Raw genomic sequence first — 19,986 nt, forward strand, 5'->3', positions numbered from 1 at the left:
GTTCAAAATCTTTGGGATACAGCAAAGGCAGTCCTGAGAGGAAAGTATATAGCAATACAAGCCTTTCTCAAGAAACAAGAAAGGTCTCCAATACACAACCTAACCCTACACCTAAAGGAGCTGGAGAAGGAACAGCAAATAAAGCCTAAACCCAGCAGGAGAAGAGAAATAATAAAGATCAGAGCAGAAATCAATGAAATAGAAACCAAAAGAACAGTAGAAGAGATCCACAAAGCTAGGAGCTGGTTCTTTGAAAGAATTAATAAGATTGATAAACCCCTGGACAGACTTATCAAAAAGGAAAGAGAAATGACTCAAATCAACAAAATCATGAATGAAAGAGGAGAGATCACAACCAACACCAAAGAAATATAAACAATTATAAGAACATATTATGAGCAACTCTATGCCAGCAAATTAGATAACCTGGAAGAAATGGGTGCATTCCTAGAGATGTATCAACTACCAAAATTGAACTAGGAAGAAATAGAAAACCTGAACAGACCTATAACCACTAAGGAAATTGAAGCAGTCATCAAAAATCTCCCAAGAAACAAAAGCCCAGGGCCAGATGGCTTCCCAGGGAAATTCTACCAAACATTTCAAGAAGAATGAATACCTATTCTCCTGAAACTGTTCCAAAAAATAGAAATGGAAGGAAAACTTCCAAACTCATTTTATGAGGCCACCATTACTTTGATCTCAAAACCAGACAAAGACCCCATCAAAAAGGAGAATTACAGACCAATATCCTTGATGAACATGGATGCAAAAATTCTCACCAAAATACTAGCCAATAGGATCCAACAGTACCTTAAAAGGATTATTCACCATGACCAAGTGGGATTTATCCCTGGGCAGGAAGGCTGGTTCAACATCCGCAAATCAATCAACGTGATACAATACATTAACAAAAGAAAGAACAAGAATCATATGATCCTCTCAATAGATGCAGAAAAAGCATTTCACAAAGTACAGCATCCTTTCTTGACCAAAACTCTTCAGAGTATAGGTATAGAGGGTACGTACCTCCATATCATAAAAGCCATCTATGTAAAACCTACAGCGAATATCATTCTCAATGGGGAAAAGCTGAGAGCTTTCCGCCTAAGGTCAGGAACGCAGCGGGGATGTCCACTCTCACCATTGCTATTCAACATAGTATTAGAAGTCCTAGCCACAGCAATCAGACAACAAAAAGAAATCAAAGGCATCCAAATCGGCAAAGAGGAAGTCAAACTCTCACTCTTTGCAGATTATATGATACTGTATGTGGAAAACCCAAAAGACTCCACCCCAAAACTGCTAGAACTCATACAGGAATTCAGTCAAGTAGCAGGATATAAAATCAATGCACAGAAATCAGTGGCATTCCTATACACCAACAACAAGACAGAAGAGAGACAAATCAAGGAGTCGATCCCATATACAATTGCACCCAAAACCATAAGATACCTCGGAATAAATTTAACCAAAGAGGCAAAGGATCTGTACTCAGAAAACTATAAAATACTCATGAAAGAAATTGAAGAAGACACAAAGAAATGGAAAAACGTTCCATGCTCATGGATTGGAAGAACAAACATTGTGAAGGTGTCAATGCTCCCTAGAGCAATCTACACATTCAATGCAATCCCCATCAAAATACCATCCTCCTTTTTCAAAGAAATGGAACAAATAATCCTAAAATTTGTATGGAACCAGAAGAGACCCCGAGTAGTCAGAGGAATGCTGAAAAAGAAAAGCAAAGCTGGCGGCATCACAATTCCAGACTTCCAGCTGTATTACAAAGCTGTCATCATCAAGACAGTATGGTACTGGCACAAAAACAGACACATAGATCAATGGAACAGAATCGAGAGCCCAGAAATGGACCCTCAACTCTATGGTCAACTCATCTTTGACAAAGCAGGAAAGAATGTCCAATGGAAAAAAGACAGTCTCTTCAACAAATGGTGTTGGGAACATTGGACAGCCACATGCAGAAGAATGAAACTGGACCATTTCCTTACACCACACACAAAAATAGACTCCAAATGGTTGAACGACCTATACGTGAGACAGGAGTCCATCAAAATTCTAAAGGAGAACACAGGCAGCAACCTCTTCGACCTCAGCCACAGCAACTTCTTCCTAGAAACATCGCCAAAGGCAAGGGAAGCCAGGGCAAAAATGAACTATTGGGATTTCATCAAGATAAAAAGCTTTTGCACAGCAAAAGAAACAGTCCACAAAACCAAAAGGCAACCGACAGAATGGGAGAAAATATTTGCAAATGACATATCAGATAAAGGGCTAGTATCTAAAATCTATAAAGAACTTATCAAACTGAACACCCAAAGAATAAATAATCCAATCAAGAAATGGGCAGAAGACATGAACAGACATTTTTCCAAAGAAGACATCCAAATATCCAACAGACACATGAAAAAGTGCTCAACATCGCTCAGCATCAGGGAAATCCAAATCAAAACCTCAATGAGATACCACCTCACACTCGTCAGAATGGCTAAAATTAACAAGTCAGGAAACGACAGATGTTGGCGGGGATGTGGAGAAAGGGGAACCCTCCTACACTGTTGGTGGGAATGCAAGCTGGTGGAACTACTCTGGAAAACAGTATGGAGGTTCCTCAAAGAGTTGAAAATAGAGCTACCATACGATCTAGCAATTGCAGTACTGGCTATTTACCCCAAAGATACAAATGTAGGGATCCGAAGGGGTACGTGCACCCCAATGTTTATAGCAGCAATGTCCACAATAGCCAAACTGTGGAAAGAGCCAAGATGTCCATCGACAGATGAATGGATAAAGAAGCAGTGGTATATATACACAATGGAATATTATGCAGCCATCAAAAGGAATGAGATCTTGCCATTTGCAACGACGTGGATGGAACTGGAGGGTGTTATGCTGAGTGAAATAAGTCAATCAGAGAAAGAGATGTATCATATGACCTCACTGATATGCGGGATTCTTAATCTCAGGAAACAAACTGAGGGTTGCTGGAGTGGTGGGGGGTGGGAGGGATGGGGTGGCTGGGTGATAGACATTGGGGAGGGTGTGTGCTATGGTGAGCACTGTGAATTGTACGAGAGTGATGAATCACGGATCTGTACTTCTGAAACAAAGAATGCAATATATGTTAAGAAAAAAAAAAGAAGAAGAAGATAGCAGGAGGGGAAGAATGAAGGGGAGTAAGTCAGAGGGGGAGACGAACCATGAGAGACGATGGACTCTGAAACACAAATGGAGGGTTCTAGAGGGGAGGGGTGTGGGGGGATGGGTTAGCCTGGTGATGGGTATTAAAGAGGGCACGTTCTGCATGGAGCACTGGGTGTTATGCACAAACAATGAATCATGGAACACTACATCAAAAAGTAATGATGTAATGTATGGTGATTATCATAACAATAAAAAATTATTAAAAAAAGATTAAGAAAATATTTTAACCTAAATGGTAATACAATATAGTTCATATAAAACCATTTGAAAAAGAAAAAAAAAACATTTGGATGCTCAGCAATATGGAGTAGATTGTAATAGCCCAAACATTCCATTGACAACAAATAGGAAAATCTAGAATAATTTTTTGTATTCATTTATTTTTATAGATGGGTGGGGGGAGGAGCCTCAGAGGGAGAGGGACAAGCAAGCTCCATGCTGAGTGCAGAGCCCAACCAAGGGCTTCATCCCACCGCCCTGAGATCATTACCTCAGCTGAAATCAAGAGTCCAAGGCTTAACCGACTGAGCCACCCAGGCACCCTGGAAAATCTGGAATAATTATAAAAATCATACATGTAATGTCTACATATTGTTGAAGAAGTAATGAAGACTACAAGGAGTAAAACTCAACAGAGCTGATAAACTTTCAGAGATGAGCTGGTGTTCTGCAGCTGTCTTTGGAAGCATGCTGACTATTCTGTTTGCCTATCCTGGTTGCATGTTAGAAACTGTGACTCTGAGCTTGAGCCAGGCATAGGGCCACTGAGAGAAGCAGAGAAACCAGCCGTGTTTCTGGTGGTCGCACCAGGCTGAAGTGATACACTGAAAACTCCAGGGGCCTAAACCTCTTGACTGGTTACTCTCTCAATGAGGGTTGCCAGGAAAAATACAGGACACCCAATTAAATTTGAGACCTAGATAAATGGAAAATACTTTTTAAATGTAAGTATGTCAAATTTTGTACTAAAACGTTAATTGGCTCTTTATCTAAAATTCAAATGTACTGGGTGTCCTGTCTTTTTTTTTTTGGCTTAGTCTGGAAACTTTAATCTTAAGACATTTGCTGAATCCCCAAGAACTGGGGAGACAGAAACAGAGAGAAAACCACCAAATAATAGACTAGATATAAGACAATTGTTCATCTTATTTTTGTAATGTCTGAAAATCCGAAATTACTTAAAAATAAGTTAAAAAATAGTGCAAAAAGAATCATTAATCATTTCATGAGTCAGAAATTTATGGCAACACATCCATCTTAATAAACATACCCCAGGTAATGTCAAAATTAAGCACAAGGAAGAAAGAAAATAGAGTGGAGAGTGCCGAAGAAAAAAATCCCCTATTCTACTAAGGCTGTTGGACTGAAACAAATACTCAAGGTTTCGTTCACTTTTTTTTCTGTAGAATATGACTGAGATGGAAACAAAATAAATATTTTACAATTTACATCATACTACTATTTACTCAAAAAAAGTTTTTACTGTAACTTGCATACAAATAAAAAATTAAATATTGAAATATTTTTATTTGAATATAATTTGTAGCATTGAAAACAACTAAAGAGACATTTATATATCTGGTATCAGAAAGTATCTGACTTTTATTACCAGGAGTTAACTTCGTAATAGTTAATTTTTTTCACTCTTTAAATACCTTACGTGTAGGAGTCTTTTTCTTTTTCTAATAGAAACAAGAGTACCATATTCAGGTACTCATAATAATATTTGTAAACCATAAGAGACTCTTAATCTTAGGAAACAAACTGAGGGTTGCTGGAGGGGAGGGGCGTGGGGGGTAACTGGGTGATGGACATTAAGGAGGGCATGTGTTGTAATGAGCACTGGGTATTTTATAAGGCTGATGAATCTCAGACCTGTACCCCTGAAACAAATAATACATTTTATGTTAATTAATTGGATTTAAATGAAAAAAATAATATTTGTATCCTATCTGGCATCTTCCTGTACACACACACACACAACACACACACGCACACACACAGAACAAGAAAATTATAATAGCACAGAAATTGCCAAGTAAGGATAAATAAGAAGGAATGGACCTTTAAACTACACTTTAATTGTAGTCACAGATTTACAGATAGACTACTAATATTATCAGTGGTGCTTCCAGAAAAGAACAACATATATTATATATTTAAGCTAACTTCAAATAAGGGAGGTCATTCTTTACTAGTTTCTTGGCATTTTATGTAGTTTTACACCTTGGATTAAAAATAGGTATGAAACAAACATCATATATTAATTAGATTTTCAGGAAACATTTTATAAATTTGGCCCCAGAAGTTGATGAGTAAGATGTAAAGATAAGTAATATGTAAAGTCAAGGAAAATTGACAGATTGGATTGAAAGTTGGTGGAGAGCCAAAGAACAAGAAGTGAAGAAAAGATCAAATTTCTTAAGTCATCCTGAGGTTAGTTTGGCTAAGGGGCTGACATTTGTACCATACAATATATAATTGTAAGACCAAAAATGGTATCAGTTAGCCCTGATTTATGCAATCTAAGAAAAATTACCTATAACATTCTTTAAGAATATCCTATAATAACAAATACCATTTATTAGTTTCTTTTTTTTACAACTATTTTTGAGCTCCTCTACTAAGCTAGGCCCTATTGTGAGCCTTGAGGTCACAGCAGTGAATAAGTCAGGGAACATTTCTGCCTCCATGGGGCCCATTTGCAATGAAGACATATATATATTATTTTTTTTATTTTTTATTTTTGAAGAACACCAAGAGGTAAATAAAGAGCTAAAGGAGAAAGCACTGCAGGTGCGGCAGGGGTAGAACATTACTTTAGATAGTGTATTCAGGGAAACTCTATGAAGAAGTAACTTTGGGGTTGAGGCCTGAATGATGACAGGTGCTCAATCATGAAAAAATTTAAAAAAGAATTTGAGGGGCAGAAAAAACAACTGGTCCTTATCCACTGAAGTAGAAATGATCTTGATATTAAACCACAACTGTTCTACATTTTTAAAAGATTTTATTTATTTATTTGAGAGAGAGTGGGGGAGGGGCAGCGGGAGAGGGAGAAAGGGAATCCCAAGCAGACTCCATGCTGAGCGCAGAGCCCAACTCAGGGCTCAATCTCAGGACCCTGAGATCATGGCCCTAGCTAAAACCGGGAGTCGGATGCTGAACCAAATGAGCCACCAGGTGCCACCCCTGTTCTACCTTTTCATGAGAATTTTCACTTAAGAATATTCACTCATGATAGTTATTACTACTTGATTTCACATAAATTTTGTGGACTTGTGACTCTAGAAATGCAATTATAACTCATACAGTGACAGCTGCCTTGTCTGTCTTGATATTCATCAGACAGCATGTCTTGACTTGATGACTGGCTGCACTGAACAATCTTAGGAGTGAATTTCTGTACTAAAGGATTATTGAATATCAAAATTCACTTTTATTCTCCTTATAAAGACATTTGAAATTTGAGACAAAAAAGAAAATATTTAGATTCACAAAAATAAGAGAGATGGCAGTCTAATTTAAGATAGAATTTTTGTTTTGTCATTTATTTCATGTTTTGTTTCTCAAATACTATTTTTCAAGGTACTTCTTATTTAAAAATAAATATAATACCAATTTCTTATAGAAATGAATACGTAATGCTTATAATCAATTCCTATTTTCTTTTTTTTTTTTTTTAAAGATTTATTTATTTATTCATGAGAGACAGAGAGAGAGAGAGAAGCAGAGGGAGAAGCAGGCTCCCAAGGAGCAGGGAGCCCGATGCGGGACTCGATCCCAGGACCCTGGGATCATGACCTGAGCCGAAGGCAGACGCTTAACCATCTGAGCCACCCAGGCGCCCTCAATTCCTATTTTCTTTCATTTATAAATTTAATGAACAATTCATTTATAGAGATAATGGACAAATCTAGGTAACAGCTACTATATTTTTAAATAAAAGTACATATAAGGGTTCAAATTCATGGCAATGATTTTTTTTAAAGATCTCAACAACCTCCCCATTATATGTATTCTCTAATTTCCTCTTTAGTCAACAAATTTCATTTATATGTCTCCAACTTACATGATTCTAAGTCAAATATTATGACTGAAATAAAATAGAAAAATAAAGAATAGTTGGAAGCACAAAGAGATCAGGAAAAACCTTCAGATTTCATTATATTATATAAAAAAGTGGAAAAATCTTTTCTCTGAGTATCCATCACTGCCACACAGTCTCACACACACACGAACAACAGACAACACTGTGTGAGGATTTGTCAGTATAATCGAGGACATTGTCAGTCTTGTCTCTTTGATCTTTTACTTTTCACATATGATTAACTGTCAATTACCTAATATGTTCATCCCCTATATATTTTTATTCTCTGTCACTTTTCTTCTACCCCTACTTCAATTGTCTTTATTTAGGAACTTGCCACCTCCCATCTGTTGTTCAACATGCTTCTGATGTTGTCTTCTCTCCCTATTCCAAATCTGTTCTTTGTAGCACTGTCAGAGTGCTACATATGAAAAATTATTATATCCTATTCTTGCTTAAATTCCTCCAGTAGTTTCACAAGCCCTATGACTAAAATCCAGGCCTTGTAATGTGATATACAAGACTAAACAGAATCTTTAGGGAAGCATTGCCTGAATGAATTATTTTTTCCCTCAGATTAAGGCCTGTGATCGATCCCCTAAACATTCACAGGTAAGTACTCAGAGTTCTCTAAGTTCAAGGCAAGTTATGAATTTTCTAGATGACAACTTAAAAGCATATATTGACTAGAAAATTCAGTAACACGATCTGTGTGCTAAAGGATTTAATGAATACATTAGTGATATGGTTGGTAAAAGCACTATGGGAACACAATTCTTGAATTGGCACTTCAGATTTAAGGGGTCAGAGAAGGCATTTAGAGAAGTCATATTTAAGATGTAATCAAAAAGATATATAGGAACTTTTTAGGAAGAGTTGAGGAATGGTGATATGATGGAACAAGTTCCATAAGAAGAAAAGTGTATTTTCAAATAAATAAGCATTTAATATTTGTGAATGTGCACAGGTTGTTTTTATATTCATACCTCCAGAAACTTATAATAATTCATATTACTATTTGCATAATTATAGATTAAACGTTTTAAATTTAAAGCATTATTTAGAGAAAGGATATACAGATTCTAGCTCAAGTCCAAGAATCCTCTTTGTAAATTAGGAAAACATTACTGAGCCTTCCTAAATTGTTCATGTTATGAAATTTATTTCTAAATAAAATTACATGATAACAAAATAATATATTTGAAAATATTTGACTATTAAAATAAATTTTTAAAAAGACACCATATTAATAAGCATGGTAATAACACTTAGGAATGTATCAAAACTGAAAATTTTTTTTTTTAGATTTTTTTTTTTTTTTTTTTATTCATGAGAGACAGAGAGAGAGAGGCAGAGGGAGAAGCAGGCTCCCAAGGAGCAGGGAGCCCGATGCGGGACTCGATCCCAGGACCCCGGGATCATGACCTGAGCCGAAGGCAGACGCTTAACCATCTGAGCCACCCAGGGGCCCCTGAAAATATTTTTTGAAGGGATATTAAATACCTCTTTATCTTTGATTTTTATTCTCTTATTTTTCTGTTTATGATTTTTCAAAAGTCAACTGTAGTTGATCAGTAGCAAAGTCATCAGAAAATATTTAGAAAGGAAAGGCAACTTAGGAAAAGATGTGTAAAATATAAAAATATCTGGTGGTCAGAAGATATGTTCTAAAATAGTAAAGACAAAAAAGCTCTCATTATTGGACTTTACTTTTGAAAGGACAGAGGATCTGATGAAGATGGTAAAAATGCCAAGAAGTACAAATGGAGAAGAAAAAAAAGAAAAGAGATTTGTAAATCAACTAATTTTCTTTTCAAATGGAAACTAATTTATTTTATTTAAAGTTCTCAGGCACCTTTCTTCTACTGGTATTTGTTTTTCCAGCTCATTAAGTTTCTGAATGATTAATCTTTGCTCTCTAAGGAAAGAGAATGAGATTATTTGGTGAAGTGTGGGAGAACTGAACCCCTCAGGACATAGCTTAATCCAACAAGAAAGAACTCAGAGCTAAGGCTGTCATGACATTCTTAATAACAAAAACAATGATAATATTTCTCACTTAGTTTTAGTACACTATAAATACAGAATTAGACATGCCACTTATCTTGTGGTCTGGACTATGCATACATATATACATATATATATTTTTTCAATATAATATGCTCTATTGGTTCATTCTGGAACTGGAAAACCAATGCAAACTTCTCAAAGAAAATACACTAGAATTAAGATACTTTATTATAGTTATGCTGCATTTCTAGGAAAAAAAAATATCAGGAAGTTGGATTTTCTCCCAAAATGACATGTTCAGGTAATTAAGGCCTAGCTCTATAAGTGCCATATAAAAATGCAATTTTACAAAGGAATTATTCCTAATATAGTATAAATTACCAAGCCTTCTTTGGTAAATCAAATTGAACAATTTAAAAATGTACTGAATTATCAGAAGTTAAGATCTCCCTATATATAGTTTAAGCCCACTTACACCTGGTTATTATCTTAACCACTGAGGTTATGGGGGTATACAACAATGGAGAGGTCCTTAGCTAAATGCACATTTAACTGTCACTTTTAGGATGTTCCAGCTGAATACTTTTATCTTGCTTCAGGAATTCTCCATAATGATTACTACTAGTTCTTTAAGTCAAAGACATCTCTTAAGAAAACAGTGTATTCTACCCAAATTTTGTAACTAAAATGTTTTGGCTCAAACACTTTGATGGCATAGGAGTTAAGGATTCTTTTCTCTCAGCTAATATCCAAGTATATAAGAATGCAAGTATATATAAGAATAAATACAAAAAATCTATGTCGCCATACTTCTTAAAATTTTTTTCTCAGTTTTTCCTTTAAAAAGCTTATTTGTGGATATTCAGCAATCAATGAAAGTGTGGTGCCCTGTAGTTATCTCTTCCTGATCCTTCAGGCCAATGGTAGGAAGTTCCTCATGGATGGAATTCCACAGACTAGCAAATTCATTGCATCCAGAAAAGAATGGATGTATTGAGATAAGATTTAGTCAGCTCAATTTCATCTATCAGATCATCACTGTATTACCAAAGTGTAATTTTATTTTTCCAAGGAAGGCATTTAAAGGCATGTTGAGAACCACTAGGTGACTCTGGGACATTAAAAAAAAAAACAAAACAAAAAACACCTCTATGATGGAGCCTGTTTCCTGACTTGTTACGGATGATTTATTATTTTTTACATTCCATTTTTTTTGATACTTGACACATGGTATTGTTGTCATTGTCAAGTTTCAATCAGCAGAAGGATAGCATATATAATGATCTGAAAGACAAAATAAGAGTGACTTTAAACTTTCCTTGTAGAGTTAAGTAGCAATTAAATAGTTCCATGGACTACACAAATAATTTTAGGTTTTTGGAAACCTTTTGGATGCTTTAAAATTTACAATGTGAACTGTGTTTCCTTTTGTGATTGTAATAATAAAGTCTAGGATTTTTCTATCTTATCCTTCGGAACAAAGTTCTTTTTTTAAATTTTTTATTGTTATGTTAATCACCATATATTACATAATTTGTTTTGGTGTAGTGTTCCATGATTCATTGTTTGTTCATAACACCCAGTGCTCCATGCAGAATGTGCCCTCTTTAATACCCATCACCAGGCTACCCCATCCCCCTACCCTCCTCCCCTCTAGAACCCTCAGTTTGTTTTTCAGAGTCCATCATCTCTCCTGGTTCGTCTCCCCCTCTGACTTACTCCCCTTCATTCTTCCTCTCCTGCTATCTTCTTCTTTTTCTTTTTCTTTTTTTCTCAAAATATGTTGCGTTATTTGTTTCAGAAGTACAGATCTGTGATTCAACAGTCTTGCACAATTCACAGCGCTCACCGTAGCACATATCTTCCCCAATGTCTATCACCCAGCCACCCCATCCCTCCCACCCCCGACCACTCCAGCAACCCTGTTTGTTCCTGAGATTAAGAATTCCTCATATCAGTGAGGTCATATGATACATGTCTTTCTCTGATTGACTTATTTCACTCAGCATAACACCCTCCAGTTCCATCCACGTCGTTGCAAATGGCAAGATCTCATTTCTTTTGATGGCTGCATAATATTCCATTGTGTATATATACCACATCTTCTTTATCCATTCATCTGTCGATGGACATCCTTTTATTTTTTTTAACGGGTCATAAAACTGGAGTCAAAATTCACTGGAATATTTCACAGGAATCAATGGAAGACAAAAGGATTCCATATCCAGTCTGATCAAATGTCTCTCAAACCTCTTTTTTTCTTTTAAGATTTTATTTATTTATTTGACAGAGAGGGGGCACAAGTAGGCAGAGTGACAGGCAGAGGGAGAGGGAGAAGCAGGTTCTCTGCTGAGCAGGGAGCCTGACACGGGGCTCAATCCCAGGACCCTGGGATCATGACCTGAGCTGAAGGCAGCTGCTTAACGGACTGAGCCACCTAGGTGCCCCTGTCTCTCAAGCCTCTTACAGAGTCTCTTCTGCTGTGTTGAAAGGACTAGAAGGTGATGTAGTTATTCTTCATAATCTTGACTTTACAAAAATGAAGAGACTGCGCCTTTCTATTGTGCTACCAGATGAACACAAAATTTTTGTCCTGATGGTCAAAAAATTAAAGAATTTTAGAACTGAGAAGAATATTGAGAACGATGTAGTCAAAAACTTCCTGATTAGTGTGTCTTGGCAAAATACATCAACTGGAAGTGGCTAGATTAGAGATGTGCCTGAAATGTTGATTTCCCCTACCTGTGACATTGCAGGGAACCTGGGGTAGCCAGTGGCTCTTGGCCAAGTGTTTCTCACACAGAATAGCCTTGTCCAACTATCTCATTTTGCTATGAAAATATCCCTACTTTCTAAATGTGTCATGAGCAGAAAAAGATGGGGAAAAACTATCTAGGTAATTCCCTCTTTATGTGGCAAAGCTTCTCTGTTCTCTGAATGTTCTTTTAAAATCTATTTTATAGATATATCATGGATGCATGAATTCATATAAATCCTTTTGAATGTATTTGTATTTTGATGTTTTTACATATATTTACTTTTATTTGCCAACATTCATTCCACTTCTCCTTCTTTCTAACATCACATTTGGGCACCTGCCCATCTCATCCTTATGTCCTGCTATATTTGTCTGGGATTATCCCTAAGTGTACCTCTTGGGTTGTGTTCTTATTGGCTTTAAGCCAATCAGATCATCATAGCTGCCTGGTCATAGCAATAGGTCCTAATAAGTCCTCCAATTAGGGTGAACTTGAAGAATTTTGCTGAAAATGGTAGTGCACAGCAAGCATCTCAGATGCTTTGTCTGAAATGTCTAAAACCATGTTTACTACCATTAGAGAGTAGTAGAAGACAGATTCAAAGATATGAACCTGTAGATCAAACCATAATATAAAGCTAGTCCCATCTTGCAATTTTCAGTTACTTGTATAGCTAAGCTTCCTTTTCACCAAGTCACTTTGTTTTACATTTCAGTTCTTTATAAGTAAGATATATTAAAATACGTGAATTTTTATTTCCTGTTAAATATCTCTTTATTAATAAAGATTGCTTGGGTAGGATTAATGGAACACAACGTTATTAAGGGTTGGCTTAAAAAATCATATAAGGCAAATATTATTTTTAATTTTTTTTAAAGATTTTATTTATTTATTTATTTGAGAGAGAGACAGCGAGAGAGGGAGCACAAGCAGGGGGAGTGGGAGAGGGAGAAGCAGGCTTTCGGCCAAGCAGGGAGCCCGATGCGGGACTCGGTCCCAGGACCCTGGGATCATGACCTGAGCCGAAGGCAGACGCTTAATGACTGAGCCACCCAGGCGCCCAAGGCAAATATTTTTAAGAATAAGCATCTTGAACCCTGAATAGTCAGTCTTCCTTAGAAGTCTGGGGAGGAACTATAAACCCAAAGGTATGATAGATCAAGTATGGAATATTTTAAAATGTAATTTATATTGTCTACCAGGCCTAGAGCCAAAGTAAGCCATCTGTGTATTTTCCACAACAATTAAACCTGACTAAAATCTTAAAGAAAAAGTGGTGAAAGGTAGAATATTCCTGTCAATACTAGACAGGTTCTAAGAACAAACACAAAGAGAGCTATATGCAGAGCCTACTATGAAGTTACCTTGTATGACCTGACTTACCAACTATCAGAAAGGGGAGCTTTGGAGCAGTGTCACAGTAAGCAGGGTGACCAAATATCATTTTAAGCAGAGATGAAGGGCAAAAAAAAAAAAAAAAAAAAAATGGCTAGGAATTACCACAGGCTCTTTTTCTTTTTTTTTTCTCTCTCTCATATGGAATAGAGAGAAGAAGAGTTCAAACAATGAAATAATTGAAAAGAAACTCCTGGATTTGTTGATAGGAAGTCATTGATAATGTTAGTAAGGGTAATTTTAAAAGTGAGAACATACTACAGTGAATAAGTGATTCAGATTACTGTGTATACAATCATGAATGAGCATATGTTCACAGGGCTGAAGGTACTAATAACTCAATTTATCTCTCTGGATACCAAACTTTAAAGAATAATCACAAGAGGATCAAAGTAGAACATTAGTTTTATTACTGACATAAAAATGAACAGTATATCTCAAATATAAGACAGAGAACAAAATGAGTTTTCCTAATATATCCTCAAAAGTCTTGATGTAGGCACCTGGCCATAAGAAAATATGGATTTGTAATGGGCACTCCAAACTCCTTATCCAGCCTGTGGATGGTCCAAATCATGGACGGTCATGATTTTATTTTTAATTAATAGAATTTATTTCTTAGAACAATTTTTGGTTTACAGAAAAAATGAACAGAAAGTAGAATTCCATATACTCTCTCTCCCTATGTCCCATAACTTCCCCTATTTTTTAAAAAGATTTTATTTATTTATTTGAGAGAGAGCAAGTGGGGGGAGGGGCAGAGGAAGAGAATCTGAAGCAGACTCCATGCTGAGCATGGAGCCCAACACTGGGTTTCACCCCACGACCCTGAGATCACAACCTGAGCAGAAACCAAGAGTCTGCTCAATTGACTGAACCAACCAGGCACCCCAAGCTTCCCCCAGTTTTACATCTTGCATTGATGTGGTACATTAGTTATAATTGAGAGATCAAGATTGATACATTGTTACTAACTATAAAATCATGGTTTATACTAGGATTCATTTTTGGTGTCAGAGTTCTTTTTTTTTAAGGATTTTTTTTTTTTTATTTGAGAGAGAGCGAGAGAGTGAGAGAGCAGGACTGGGGGGAGGCAGAGGGAGAGGGAGAAGCAGACTTCCCACTAAGCCAGGAGCCTGATGTGGGGCTCGATCCCAGGACCCTGGGGTCATGACCAGAGCTGAAGGCAGATGCTTAACCGACTGAGCCACCTAGACACCCTAGTGTCAGAGTTCTATGGGTCTGCCAAATGTATAGCATCCACCATTACAGTATCACATAAACAGTGTCATTGCCCTAATAATCCCCCATGTATAACTTTTTCATCCCTCCTATCCTCTCTGCCCCCATAACCCTTGGAAAACACTAAATTTTTACTGTCTACATAATTTTGCCTTTTTCAGAATGTCATATAATTGGAATCATAACATCTGAAGCCTTTCAGATTGGCTTCTTTCACTTAGCAATATGTATTTAAGATTTTTCCCATGTATTTTCATTGCTTGATAGCTCATTTATTTTTATTGCTAAACAATATTTTACTGTATGAATGTACTCTGGTATATGGTATATATGGACTATATGGTATCCATTTCCCTATTGTAGGACATGTGGTTGCTTTCAATTTTGGGCAATTATGAATAAAGCTGCTATAATCACTCATGTAGGTTTTTGTGGGAGCATATATTTTCATTCATTTGGATAAATACCTAAGAGTGCAGTTGCTGGATTATATGGTAAGAGTACGATCAATTTTGTAAAAAACTACCAAACTGGGGCGCCTGGGTGGCTCAGTTGGTTAAGCGACTGCCTTCGGCTCAGGTCATGATCCCAGGGTCCTGGGATCGAGCCCCGCATCAGGCTCCCTGCTCGGCGGGAAGCCTGCTTCTCCCTCTCCCACTCCCCCTGCTTGTGTTCCCTCTCTCTCTGTCTCTCTCTCTCTCTCTGTCAATTAAATAAATAAAATCTTTAAAAAAAAAAAAAAACTACCAAACTGTCTTCCAAAGTGTCTATATCCTTTGGCATTCCCATTAACAATGCATAGGAGTTCTTATTGTGCCACATCCTCACCAGCATTTGGTCTTGTCGATGTTTTGGATTTTGGTCCTTCTAATATAATGTAGTCGTATCTCGTTGTTTAATTTGCAAATCCTTTATGACATATATTGAGCATCTTTCATATGCTTCTTTGTCATCTGTATATCTTCTTTGATGAGGTGTCCATTCAAATCTTTTCTGCCTATTTTTTAACGGAGTTGTTTAAGAGTTCTTTTTATATATTGAATACGTCTTGTATATTTTCCAATATTGTTTCCTACACTGTAGCATGTACTTTCATTTTCTTTACAATATCTTTTCTAGAGCAGAAGTTTGTGTGTGTGTGTGTGTTTATGAAGTCCAAATTATACATTTTTACTTTCATGGATCATTCCTTTGTTGTATTCAAAAATCTGTTGCCAAACCCAAGGCCACCTAGATTTTCTCCTACTTTATCTTGTAGAAGTATTATAGTTTGCACTTTACATGATTTATTGAGTTAATTGATTTATGGAATTAATGATGATTTATTGAGTTAATTTTAAAAAAGATGTAAGGTCAGTGTCAATTCCTTACATTTTCTTTTTTTTCATGAGAATGTCCGGTTGTTTCAGGATCATTTGTTGAAAAGATCATTCTTATACTTTGGATTGCCATTTTTGTGTGTGAAAAATAGGTTCAATATATTTGAATGTATTTGCAGAGGTCTATTTTGGGGCTCTATATTTTGTTCTGTTGAACTTTTTTTTAATTTTTGAAATAGTACAACATTTTCTTGATTACTATAGTTTTATAGTTGGTCTTGAAGTTGGGTAGTTTCAGTCCCCTGGGTTCATTCTTCTCATCAACATTCTGTTGGTTGTTTTGCCTTTCCACATAAACTTTAGAATCAGTTTGTTGATAGCCACAAAATAATTTTCTGGTTGTTTGAATGGGATTGCATTGAACCTATAGATCATTTTGAGAAAAACTGACATCTTAATAATATTGAGTCTTTCTATCCATGAACATGGAATATCTTTCCATTTATTTAGATCTTCTTTAATTTCTTTCATTAGTTTATATAGTTTTATTCATATAGGTTTTGTAAATATTTTGTTAGGCTTATACCTATGTATTTTAAATTTTTGGTGCTAATGTAATGGTGTTGTGTTTTTATTTCAAGTTGTAACTGCTTGTTGCTGGTATATAGGAAAGCAATGGACTTTTGTGTGTTAACCCTGTATCCTGCAATTTTTCTATAATTGTCATTGCTACTAGGATTTTTTGTTTTTGTTGATTCTTTGGCATTTTCTACATGGACAACTATGTGATGTGTAAACAAAGAGTTTTATTTCTTCCTTCCCCATCTGTATGCATTTTACTTCCTTTCATTATCTTACTACATTAGCTATAACTTCCAGTACAGTGCAAAATAATAGTGGTGAGAACATTTTTTTTCTTCTGGTTTTTTGAGAAAAAAAATATAGTTTCATACCATTACATATGAAGTAAGCTGTAGGCTTTTGGTAGGTGTTGTCTACCAAGTTGAAAAAGTTCCCTTATATTCCTAGCTTCCTGAGAGTTTTTACCATGAATGGGTGTTGGATTTTTTTCAAAGCCTTTTTCAACATCTACTGGTGTGATAACATGACTTTGGTTATTTTTTTTTAATTTTATTTATTTATTTGAGAGAGAGAGAATGAGAGAGAGAGAGCATGAGAGGGGGGAGGGTCAGAGGGAGAAGCAGACTCTCTGCTGAGCAGGGAGACTGATGAGGGACTCCATCCTGGAACTCCAGGATCATGACCTGAGCTGAAGGCAGTCGCTTAACCAATTGAGCCATCCAGGCGCCCCATGACTTTGGTTATTTAGCCTATTGATATAATGGATTACATTAATTTTTGAATATTTAATCTGACCTGCATACCTGGAATAAATCCCACTTGACTGAGGTGTACAATTCTTTCCATGCAACACTGGATTAAATTTACTAAGATATTATTGGGAATTTTTACATAATGTTTATGAAAGATATCGCTGATAGTTTTTCTTTCTTGTGATGTTTTTGTGTAAAGTATTAGGTTAATGCCTCATTAAATGACTTAGGAAATGTTACCTCAGATTTTTATTTCCTGAAAGAGACCATAGAGAACTAGTATCATTCCTTATTTAAAAATTATAATTCACCAGATGACCCTGATGGACCTGGTACTTTATGTTTTAGAAGATTAATAATCATTGATTCAATTTACTTAATAGATATAGGCCTATTTGGACTATCTCTTTCTCCTTGTGTGAGTTTTGGTAAGTTGTGTCTTTCAAAGAATTGATCTTTTTTCATCCAAGTCATTGAATTTGTGGGCCTGGACTCATACACTATAGTACTCCCCCAGCCCCAATTGTTTGTGGTAAAATATGCATAACATAAAATTTACCATCATAACAATTTTAAAGTGTACAGTTCAGCAATATTAAAAACATTCATAATGCTGTGCTACCATCACTACTTTCCATCTCCACAACTCTATCATCTTCTAAAACTGAAGCTCATTAAACAGTAACTCTCAATTCTCCTTTCCCTTAGTCCCTGGAAACTACCATTTTACTTTCTGTCTCATGATTTTGATTCCTCTAAGTACTTCATATAAGTGGAATCATAAAATATTTGTCTTTTTGTGACTGGCTTATTTCATTTAGCATAATGTCCTCAAGGTTCATCCTTGAGGATGAAGCATATTGCAGAATGTCCTTCCTTTTAAAAGGTGAATAACATTCTACTGTATGTATATACCACATTTTGCTCCTCCATGGATCTGCTGATGGACATTTGGGTTGCTTCCATGTTTTAGTAATTAAGAATAATTCTATTAACATGGTTATACAAATATCTCTTTTTGACCTGGTTTCAACTCTTTTGGGTTTATTCCCAGAAGTAGAATTGCTGGATTATATGATAGTTCTATTTTTAATTTGAGGAACATTATGCTGTTTTCCATAGAAGCTGTATCATTTTTCATTTCCACCAATGGTGCATAAAGATTCCAATTTTTTCATGTCCTTTCTAACACTTGTTTTCTGTTTTTTGATAGCAGCCATCCTAATGGATTGAGGTGGTATCTCACCACAGTTTTGATTTGGATTTTCCTAATGATTGGTGATGCTGAGCATCATCTCATGTTTGTTCACCATTTGTATATCTCATTTGAAGAAATGCCTATTCAAGTCTTTGTACATTTTTCAATGCATTTCTCTTTTCGTTATTAAGTTTTAGGAGTTATCTGTATAGTCTATTAATCCCTTATCAAATATATGATTTGTAAATATTTTCCCCATTTGTGCTTGCCTGTTTGCTTTATTGATAGTGTCTTTTGATGTATGAAATTTTAAAAATTTTCAAGAAGTCCAATTTGTCTAGTTTTGTTGTTGGCTGTACCTTTGATATCATAACCAAGAAATCATTGCCAAATCCACTGTCATGAAGCTTTTGTTCTATTTTTCCTCTCTGAGACTTTTATTGTTTTAACTCTTACATTTAAATTCTTGATCTATTTTGAGTTAATTTCTTATGTTATTGGGTAAGGGACCAAATTTAGTCTTTTGCATGTGAATAGCCAGTTTCTTCAGCACCATTTGTTAAAAAGACTGTCCTTTCTCCATTTAATGGTTTTGGTACCCCTATCAAAAATTATTTGACCGCATATATATATAAGGGATTATTTCTGTCTTTATTCTAGTACCTAACTGTTTTGATTACTGTAGCTTTGTAGTAAGTTTTGAAATCATGAGGTGTGACTCAGTTTCGTTCTTTTCCAAGATTGTTTAAGCTCTTTGGGGTCCTTTATCCATATGAATTTTAGGATGGATTTTTCTATTTTTTGCAAAAAATGCCATTGGAAATTTGATAGGGATTGCACTGAATCTGAAAATAATTTGGGTAATATTACAAAGTTGGTCTAATCAGGTCTATTTCTAGAGACTGAAATGGTACCATTAATTGTGGCAGCATCTAGTACCCAATGATTTTGCTGGTGGTGTATGCTTTGCACAGTGGCAGTATCGTAGCCAATGAGGTTTATCTGAGGCACAATTATTGATAATTGTAATGTCTATACCTCATGAAAGTATTAATTACTAGATCAATTTTGCATTCTAATTTTCAACTCTTTATTCACCGAGTACACTCCAAGCCAGTTTCTTTGAGAATTGTAACAATTCTGAGACTCACTCCCAAATTTTTTCTTTTTTTTTTAAGTAATCTCTCTGCCCAACATGGGGCTCAAACTCACAACTCTGAGATCAAGAGTAACATGCTCTACTGAGTGAGCCAGCCAGGTGCCCCCCAAAACTTACTTCTTTCTATTGGAATCATTTTCTATTGCTTGAGTCTGTATACCCAGATAGATATAGAAAATGTCGCTTAGGTTTTTTGGAGAGAGGAGTGAGAAGGATTCTGTGATTGATTTCCTCAAAATTTTAGGACTGAAGGCA

The 19,986-nt window shown here is 35.8% G+C and overlaps 1 pseudogene; it reads left to right on the forward strand.

Moving 5' to 3' along the window:
• The first annotated feature begins 19,534 nt into the window (after positions 1–19,534).
• LOC113923189 lies at positions 19,535–19,732 on the forward strand (annotated as a pseudogene).
• Positions 19,733–19,986: the final 254 nt, after the last annotated feature.

This window comes from Zalophus californianus, chromosome 9 (assembly GCF_009762305.2).
Source record: "Zalophus californianus isolate mZalCal1 chromosome 9, mZalCal1.pri.v2, whole genome shotgun sequence".
Classification (NCBI taxonomy): domain Eukaryota; kingdom Metazoa; phylum Chordata; class Mammalia; order Carnivora; family Otariidae; genus Zalophus; species Zalophus californianus.